Consider the following 11,021-nt stretch of genomic DNA (forward strand, 5'->3'; position numbering starts at 1 on the left):
AACCATAGCCGTGACTAGACGGACCATTGTTGACAAAATGTGTCTGCTTTTTAATATGCTGTCTAGGTTGGTCATAACTCTCCTTCCAAGGAGTAACTGTCTTTTAATTTCATGCTGCAGTCACCATCTGCAGTGGTTTTGGAGCCCCAAAAAATAAAGTCTGTTTTATTTTTAAATAAATTTATTTTTTAAATAACTTTATTTTTTTAACTTTATTTTTAAAGTCTGTTCCACTGTTTCCACTGTTTCCCCATCTATTAGCCATGAAGTGATGGGACCCAGATAATCACAATGGTGTGATCACTCACCTAGAGCCAGACATCCTGGAATGTCAAGTCAAGTGGGCATGAGGAAGCATCACTAAGAAGAAAGTTAGTGGAGGTGATGGAATTCCAGTTGAGCTATTTCAAATCCTGAAAAATGACCTTATGAAAGTGCTGCACTCAATATGCCAGCAAATCTGGAAAACTCAGCAGTGGCCACAGGACTGGAAAAGGTCAGTTTTCATTCCAATCCCAAAGAAAGGCAATGGCAAAGAATGCTCAAATTACCACACAATTGCACTCATCTCACATGCTAGTAAAGTAATGCTCAAAATTCTCCAAGCCAGGCTTCAGGAATACGTGAACCATGAACTTCCAGATGTTCAAGCTGGTTTTAGAAAAGGCAGAGGAACCAGAGATCAAATTGCCAACATCCGCTGGATCATTGAAAAAGCAAGAGAGTTCCAGATAAACACCTATTTCTTCTTTATTGACTATGTCAAAGCCTGTGACTGTGTGGACCACAATAAACTGTGGAAAATTCAGAAAAAGATAGCAATACCAGACCACCTGACCTGCCTCTTAAGAAACCTGTATGCAGGTCAGGAATTAAGAGTTAGAACTGGACATGGAAAAATAGTCTGGTTCCAAATAGGAAAAGGAGTATGTCAAGGCTCTATATTGTCACCCTGTTTATTTAACTTATATGCAGAGTACATCATGATAAACACTGGGCTGGAAGAAGCACAAGCTGGAATCAAGATTGCTGGGAGAAATATCAATAATCTCAGATATGCAGATGACACCACCCTTATGGCAGAAAGTGAAGAGGAACTCAAAAGCCTCTTGATGAAAGTGAAAGAGGAGAGTGAAAAAGTTGGCTTAAAGCTCAACATTCAGAAAACTAAGATCATGGCACCCAGTCCCATCACTTCATGGCAGATAGATGGGGAAACAGTGGACACAATGGCTGACTTTATTTTTTTGGGCTCCAAAATCACTGCAGATGGTGACTGCAGCCATGAAATTAAAAGACGCTTACTCCTTGGAAGGAAAGTTATGGCAAACCTAGACAGCATATTAAAAAGCAGACACATTAGTTTGTTTACAAGCTCCATCTAGTCAAGGCTATGGTTTTTCCAGTGGTCATGTATGGATGTGAGATTTGGACTATAAAAAAAGCTGAGGGCTGAAAAATTGATGCTTTTGAAGTGTCATGTTGGAGAAGACTCTTGAGAGTCCCTTGGACTGAAAGGAGATCCAACCAGTCCATCCTAAGGGAGGTCAGTCCTGGGTGTTCACTGGAAGGACTGATGTTGAACTTGAAACTCCAGTTCTTTGGCCACCTGATGTGAAGAGCTGACTCACTGGAAAAGTCCCTGATGCTGGGAAAGATTGAGGGCAGGAGGGGAAGGGGATGACAGAGGATGAGATGGTTGGATGGAATCATCGACTCAATAGACATGGGTTTGGATGGACTCCGGGAGTTGGTGATAGACAGGGAGGCCTGGCATGGTGCAGTTCATAGGGTCGAAAAGAGTCAGACATGACTGAGTGACTGAACTGAACTAAACTGATGGGAAAGGATGCCATGATCTTAGTTTTCTGAATGTTGAGCTTTAAGCCAACTTTTTCACTCTCCTCTTTCACTTTCATCAAGAGGCTCTTTAGTTCTTCTTCACTTTCTGCCATAAGGGTGGTATCATCTGCATATCTGAGGTTATTGATATTTCTCCCAGCAATCTTGATTCCATCTTGTGCTTTCTCCAGTTCAGCATTTCTTATGATGTACTCTGCATATAAGTTAAATAAACAGGGTGACAATATACAGCCTTGACATACTCCTTTTCCTACTTGGAACTAATCTGTTGTTCCATGTCCAGTTCTAACTGTTAATTCCTGACCTGCATACAGGTTTCTGAAGAGGCAGGTCAGGTGGTCTGGTATTCCCATCTCTTTCAGAATTTTTCACAGTTTATTGTGATCCACACAGTCAAAGGCTTTGGTATAGTCAATAAAGCAGAAATAGATGTTTTTCTGGAACTCTCTTGCTTTTTCAATGATCCAGTGAATTATGCATAGGAGCACTGCAAGTTAAAACCACAATGAGAATATTTTACAAGACCAGAAGGGCTAAAATTGAGAGAAGCATGAAAAAGCTAAAACAAAAGAAAACTGACAATATGAAGTATTGTAAAAAATGCAATATTCATATACTGCTTTTGAGAGTGTAAATTAGTACAATCTCCATAAAATCACTTTCACATACTGTACTAAAGATAAACATACATTTATTTTATGAGCCAGAAAATTCAGCCTAAGAATGTGACCATCAAAAATGCAGTCACTCTTTCTCTAGAAGAGATGCACATGGATGTACAGAAATATTTTTCAGAATAGCCCCAAAACATGCACCTCGTGTCCATTTATAGAATGGATAAACAAATTGGATTTTTCTTATATAATGAATTTTGTAAAGCAATGAAAATAAATCAATTATACCTGGACTGGAAGAAACACAAACTGGAATCAAGATTGTCAGGAGAAATATCAATAACCTCAGATATGCAGATGACACCACCCTTATGGCAGAAATGAAGAGGAACTCAAAAGCCTCTTGATGAAAGTGAAAGAGGAGAGTGAAAAAGTTGGCTTAAAGCTCAACATTCAGAAAACAAAGATCATGGCATCCGGTCCCACCACTTCATGGGAAATAGATGGGGAAACAGTGGAAACAGTGTCAGACTTTATTTTTCTAGGCTCCAAAATCACTACAGATGGTGACTGCAGCAATGAAACTAAAAGACGCTTACTCCTTGGAAGGAAAGTTATGACCAACCTAGACAGCATATTCAAAAGCAGAGACATTACTTTGCCAACAAAGGTTCATCTAGTCAAGGCTATGGTTTTTCCTGTGGTCTTGTTTGGATGTGAGAGTTGGACTGTGAAGAAGGCTGAGTGCCGAAGAATTGATGCTTTTGAACTGTGGTGTTGGAGAAGACTCTTGAGAGTCCCTTGGACTGCAAGGAGATCCAACCAGTCCATTCTGAAGGAGATCAGCCCTGGGTGTACTTTGGAGCGAATGATGCTAAAGCTGAAACTCCAGTACTTTGGCCACCTCATGCGAAGAGTTGACTCATTGGAAAAGACTCTGATGCTGGGAGGGATTGGGGGCAGGAGGAGAAGGGGACGACAGAGGATGAGATGCCTGGATGGCATCGCTGACTCGATGGATGTGAGTCTCAGTGAACTCCAGGAGTTGGTGATGGACAGGGAGGCCTGGCGTGCTGCGATTCATGGGGTTGCAAAGAGTCGGACACTACTGATCGACTGATCTGATCACAACATAACGCCTTTCACAAACATAATGTTAACCCAAGAAACCAGGTGTAAAAAGTACATGCTACTTGATTCCTTTTGTATTTAATTCAAAACAGGCTTTAGCAATCAGAACAGTGATTATTTTAGGGGAAGAATAGCAAAGTAGAGATGAGAGAGATGACAAAAGGAGGAGTTTGACACACTGTAATACCCTTGATCTAAGTAATACTTGCCTAAGTGTGCTTACTTTTTTTGACAATTCATTGTATATATGCTTTTTATCTTTTTGAGGATGTGCCTTGCACTTCAAAGTAAAAAGTTAAATTAAAATACTCATACTAACTATGGAAAAGAAATTAGCCTTAAAGCTTTAAAAGATAGTTCAGTGAAAACAATCACGATTATATTTGCATGTATTTTTCCAAAAGCAAAGTGGAAGATTTTGAAGAATACTTCAAATTGTATTTTTCTTAAAAAATGGAAGAGACAGACAGTACTCAGTGATAATATTTTGCCTACCTTTGTTGCTGCTTCACATTAGAGACTTTCACCACTGGAAACAGAATCGTGACTGCATCTGAATCCGATCAGACTAGAGAACCAATTCCAGAAATCTTGGAACCAATTCAGAAAGCCCATCCTTATTCTGTTCTCCATAACCACTCTCAGTATCAAAAGTACCTGGCATTCAGGATTCCACAGAGAGAACCAGAAGGGTCTGTGCCTGTATGTACGTATGTGTGATACATATCTATATGTTCAATTATGTATTTTTAAATGCTAACATTTTATACATTAAAGTAGTGTATACATATTGCGTTAGTCGCTCAGTCGTGTCCGATATTTTGTGACCTCATGAACCGCAGCTGCCAGGCTCCTCTGTCCATGGAATCTCCAGGCAAGACTACAAGAGTGGGTTGCCATGACCCCTCCAGGGGATCGTCCCAACTCAGGGATCTAACCCAAGTCTCCCGCATTGCAGGCAGAGTCTTAACCTTCTGAGTCACTGCTGCTGCTGCTGCTGCTGCTGCTGCTGCTAAGTCGCTTCAGTCATGTCCGACTCTGTGCGACCCCAGAGATGGCAGCCCACCAGGCTCCCCGGTCCCTGGGATTCTCCAGGCAAGAACACTGGAGTGGGTTGCCATTTCCTTCTCCAATGCAGGAAAGTGAAAAGTGAAAGTGAAGTCGCTCAGTCGTGTCCGACCCAGCCTCCTCGGCCCATGGGATTTTCCAGGCAAGAGTACTGGAGTGGGGTGCCATTGCCTTCTCAGAGTCACTAGGGAAGCCCATATAATACATTAAACGTTTCAAGACACATAAAAATATATGTTACAAACTTACATATATCACAATTAAGAATCGCATCTTTTCAGACAAAGGTGCACAAGCTGGCAGACCGCGGGCGCACAGAGGCTGAGGCTCCGCCCACGAGGAGACGCAGGCGCTGTGTGACGTGGGGTCATGCCGTCTGGCTGTGACCCCGGCCCGGCAGCGAGGCGCGGCAGTGAACCCTCCTGAGGCAGCGGTGGGGAAGTGCAGTCTGGCCCTGCAGCACCTGCTGCAGCCATTCCTGGAGCATAGGCGCGAGCCCTGGCCGAGGCTGAGGCCGGCAAGACCTATAGAGTGCGAAGCCCACGGAGACCAGGTACACAATTAGAAACGAATGTAATGAAAGAATTAAAAAAAAAAAGATAGGGGGTGGGGAAAAAATATATATGCACATAAATATGTGTTTATATATGAATGTCTGCTTCTACTTTAGTTTTTTATAAAATACGTTGCTGTATAGTCGCTAAGATGTGTCAAACTCTGTGACCCATAGCCAGTTCCTCTGTCCACGGGATTTCTGAGACAAGAATCCTGGAGTGGGTTGCCATCTCCTTCTCCGGGGGATCTTCCCGACTCAGGGATCAAACCCACATCTCCTGCTTGGCAGGTGGATTCTTTACCACTGAACCACCTGGGAAGCCTTGATAAAAGAGATATTTAATATTTTTGTCATGGCACCATGTACCAAGTGAAAAAGTTAGTCAAGGACTCTGCCCTTTAAATGCTACATAAAGCAATTGATTGCATAAGTGATTAGGTAAAGTGCATCAGTTTGTATGGAGGGAGGGATGGACGGGATGTGCTGCTGCTGCTGCTAAGTCGCTTCAGTCGTGTCCGACTCTGTGACCCCATAGACAGCAGCCCACCAGGCTCCCCCGTTCCTGGAATTCTCCAGGCAAGAACACTGAGTGGTTGCCATTTCCTTCTCCAATTCATGAAAGTGAAAGTGAAGTCACTCAGTTGTGTCCGACTCTTAGCAACCCCATGGTCTGCAGCCTACCAGGCTCCTCTGCCCATAGGATTTTCCAGGCAAGAGTACTGGAGTGGGGTGACATTGCCTTCTCCGGGTCGGGATGTAGTATGCTCTAAAATCTCAGTGGACTGTCACGGGACAGACCAAAGATGCCAGGATAGTGAGATACAAATACATTGATATCTGCTTTTCCTAAACTCCTACAGCCTGCTTGTACCTAAGGGCATCCTTCCTCTGGTGGTTCTATCATCTTGGAAACTACTTCCCTAAATAATTGTGTAATTCACTACTTTAGTTCATGCAGGTGTCTGCTGAGATAGTCATCTCACCAGAGTGATTTCCCTCCTCACTCTATCACTTCATAATTCTGTACTCTCCTTATCCTAATTTATTATTTTTTTCCATATACAGACCATATTTAACAAAAATATGAAGATAATGATTATAAAAATTAGAAGATAATATTCATCACAGTTACTAAGCAGTAGACAATTTGATATTTTCCATCTTTCTCCTTTTTGTTGTTCTTATAGATATATGGTAGTAGCTCATTGTGGTTTTAAGTTTAATTTCTCTGAAATCTTGATCTCTTTTCATTCAAATGTCCTTTTATAAATCTCCATTTATTTACTTATCAAGCTGGATCTTTTTCTTGTGGAGTCTGCATTCTGGAGTATGCTGTTTATGTCTCTATTGTGCTGTGGTTGTATTGTTCCGGCTCATGCTATTTCCTTTAAGTTGATAATAACTGTTCATATAGAGGCTTGCTCAGATTCAGATTTGTGAAAAGAGTACCTGAGATGTGGTGGTGTACTTCCTATAGCCCTATTTCAGGAGTCTCTTCATTTCTGGTTGTCTTTCCTCCTGTGTCCTTGAGACCGATCACTGGGCAGTGTTGTCAGTCTGATCCATCCATATGACATTTCCCATCTGCCTTTTAACTCATGTTTTCTTAGCCTCTTGAAGATTATGGCCTAGATCTATATATCATTAATGATTGCAAGTGGTAATGTTTTAATTCTGTTATTCCTCTTCCATTTTATTAGCTGGAATTCTTCTAAAATAAACTTTCCCTCATCAACTATGAGGTTACACTGATGTCTGGTTGACACAGAAGAGAAGAATTAATGCTTAAATCTTTTGCATTAATTCTGATTTTCAAGATAGTGAATTATTTCTGTGGGATTCTCCAAAGGTGAAATTTGAGGATTTTTTTCTTTTTCTTTTAGAGTGTTATCATATGCTCTAGATGTTTATATACTTGATGTTTTAATCCATTGCAGATATTAACATTTTTTATATTCAAACTGTTCTATTTTTGGACTCTTTGTAAGAGTCTTTTGGTTGGCTTCTGAGTCTTTAGGTTGGCTGTTGTCTCTTTAATATGTGTTATGATATGAGAATTTGGTTCAGACTTATCTGCTACAATCCCCACCGCTTATTCCTTTGTACGCTTTTGTGTGAAATCCAGGAGAGCATAAACTCTATTTGTATTATTCACTGATGTATTTATTCTTAGTCTGTACAATGAAATTTGATATAGGGTTGACCCTTAAATGTTTGTTGAACAGATGAATAAAGATATATAATTTAAAATTTGGAAGATAAGTATTAATTTTAAACTGAAGTGGAGAAAAGGGGATAATGAATTTGAGGCAAACAAAAAACTTGAACTTATAGCCAGACGTTTTAGCAAATGTACTTTCAAATAACTGAACAATATTGAGTGGCTGGAGTAGTGAATATAAAGCTAAGGATGGGCAAAGAGGCAACCTGCAAGGTTGAAATAATCATTGGCTGTTAATTTGGGCTGGGTTACCCAGCTGGCACAATGGTAAAAAATCCACCTATCAATGCAGGAGAAGCAGGAGACATGAGTCACATTCTGTGGTCTGGAAGCTCCCCTGGAGAAGGAAATGGAATGTCATAACACATTCATCTAAAACACAATAATTTAAACGCAGATGTTTAGTGTAAACTTGTTATTGAAAATTATGTGACTAAGGACCAGCGTCCCTGCAGAGTTGTATCTTGATTTGGCTTTTCCCAAATTTAGATCCAAAGAGAAAATGTGTGAAAGTACTTGATTTGAGGGTTGTAGATGACATCAGTATGGGAGAGAAGAATTTGGTGAGGAGAGGAGCTATAGTAGTAATGGGTGCACTATCCATCCTGTTACCATTAACCCTCTCTGAAACTTGATTTCAAGGGGGAAATTCTGAAAAGTGGTGTAAAACACATGCCTCAAAATGATACAGGCTTAAGGGAATTATTGTATGTACATAGAAACTCCCATCAGATATTAGTTGAGAGAGAACTCTGGACATACTCATTTCTTCATTACCAACAGTCTGCAGTGCACATGGGCAGAGGACTTAAGGCTATGGAGAATACCATACCGAAGAGATGCTGATGTTGGCACAGCACAAGCAAATGACAAGGCCTGAGCTGTTGGACAGGGCAATGAAAGGCCACAGACAGTTACAAACTCTTCCAGTATTTTTAAATTCATAAGTAAAACCATTCTACTAGTCTGTCATAAATATTTTGCATGTAACTGGTTGAATATTTTCAAAATTAAATTTAGATTCAGTAATTATTAAGGCCAGTTTTACGCTTTTCTTATGCCTTTAGTCATGGAAGAGTTACTGTGTGTTATATAACCAAACATTCTCCAGAATGCATATTACCCTTTAAAATTTAGTTTAAACATTAGTGAAATAATATCAAATCTTATGTTAATTATTCTAAAGATACATATTTTGCAGCAACAGCTTGTATATAAACTCTCTTATACTTGAATTGTTTTGACTACTTTCAAATTACTAAAATGAAATGGAATTTAGAATAAATTTACTTGTTACATAGTTGCTTTATTCCAAGTATGCTCCATTAGTCTAATTTTCTACCCTTCTCAAATCTTCTTTGAATTTGACTAATCACAAATCAAGTTATTTAATGCATTTTCAATTAATTATATAAAAGGAATCTCATACAATGCCTGTATATTTTATATTTGCCTTATACTGCTGCATTTCTTTATCAGTTCTATTTTTAAAATACATTTGTATTATATTTATTAAATTTAGTTTCCTAAAAGCATCTAGCCACATGGTTTGTTTTGTTTACTTTGTTATATCTTGCTTGATTAACTTCATGTTATAATGAAATATAAAAATTGTTGGAAAATATGGAAACTAATCTTTAAACAGTGATTTTATAAAGAAAAAAAAGTTTTTCATCTATAACCTATGTGGAATTAAGCATTTTAGGTTTTATACCCTTTAAGATATACATTACTATTTAAAAAGTATGAGTTTGAACATAGCCTTGAAAAAGATGCATCTCCTAAAATATGGAATATTTTTATATTTATTAATTTTTCTACTATGCAATAAGATTTTGTAAGACATTTATAGAGATGATGATCAGAAATTTTATATTTACTTAGCTGCCAAGCATTAATGATGGAGAAGGAAATGGCAACCCACTCCAGTGTTCTTGCCTGGAGAATCCCAGGGACAGAGAAGCCTATTGGGCTGCTGTCTATGGGGTTGCACAGAGTCGGACACGACTGCCGCAACTTAGCAGCAGCAGCAAGCGTTAATGATGATTGTCTTTAAATTATTTTTATTTTGAATATTTAGAATTATGTGATTCAGAAAGTGAAACTGAAAGGTGCTCACTTGTCCAACTGTGACCCCATGGAGTATATAGTCCATGGAATTCTCTAGGCCAGAATACTGGAATATATAGCCTTCCCCTTCTCCAGGGGATCTTCCCAACCCAGAGATCAAACCCAGAAAAAGATTATTATTTTAAGTTTATACAATTTTGTGTGTATTAACAAAACTTTGCTAAGAGATATTTATTTGAAAAACACCTAATTGATATACCAAAAACTGTACATATTTAATGCATGCAACTTGACGAGTTGGACATTCATGCGGCCATCATTACAGTCAAGGTAATAAGCATACCCAACACCTTGAAGTGTTTCCTCTTGTCCTCTGTGTGTGTGTGTATTAAGAATACTTACTTATTATACTTAATAATGCTTTCATAATAAGTATTATTTTCATAGTATTTCATAGTAAGAGATCACTGCTACCTGTAGGCACTACATTGTGCAGCGTATCTCCAGAATCATTCATTTACACAGTTGAAACTTTATACCTATTTAGCGGTAACTCCCTGTTTCCTCCTACCCCATCTCCTGGCAACCAGCATTCTGCTCTATGCTTCTATGAGTTTGGTTACTTTAGATTATTCATATAAATGAAATCATGCACCATTTGTCCTTTCTTCTGTTACTGGCTTGTTTCACTTAGCATAATGCCCTCTAATTTTAGCCATGTTGTCTCAAATGGCAGGGTTTCCTTCTCTTTTAAGGATAAACAATACTATATCATACATGTATACCACATTTACTTTATCCATTCATCCATAGATGGACTTCTAGGTCATTTCCTAAATTTGGTTATTGTGAATAATCCTCCCAGTGAACGTGGAGTGTAAATATCTCTTTAAGATCCTAATTTGAATTATTTTGGATATGTAATGTTATTTCAGTAATGTTACTTCTGGATCGTGTGATGATTCTTTTTTTTTTTTGGTAGGGATCTCTATGCTCCATAGCAACTGCACATATTACGTTCCCACCAACAGCATACAAAAGTTGAAATTTCACCATCTCCTTGTCAGCATTTCTTATTGTTTGTCTTTTTGATAAAAGCCATTCTGACAGATGTGAGATCATATCTCATTGTGGTTTATATTTGCATTTCCCTGATTATTACTGATGTTGAATACTTTTTCATATATCATTTTTATGTCTTCTTTAGTGAAATATCTGTTCAGGTCCTTTGCCCATTTTTCATTCAGTTTATTTGCTTTTTGTTTATTTTTGCTATTGAATTGTCTAAGTTCTATATATTTTTTTTTCCTACAATATATTATTATTTCTTTTTTTATTTTATTTTTAAACTTTATATATTTGTATTAGTTTTGCCAAATATCAAAATGAATCCGCCACAGGTGTACATGTGTTCCCCATCCTAGACCCTCCTCCCTCCCTCCCCATACCATCCCTCTGGGTCGTCCCAGTGCACTAGCCCCAAGCATCCAGTATCGTG

Source organism: Bos mutus, chromosome 12 (assembly GCF_027580195.1).
Source record: "Bos mutus isolate GX-2022 chromosome 12, NWIPB_WYAK_1.1, whole genome shotgun sequence".
NCBI classification, from domain to species: Eukaryota; Metazoa; Chordata; class Mammalia; order Artiodactyla; family Bovidae; genus Bos; species Bos mutus.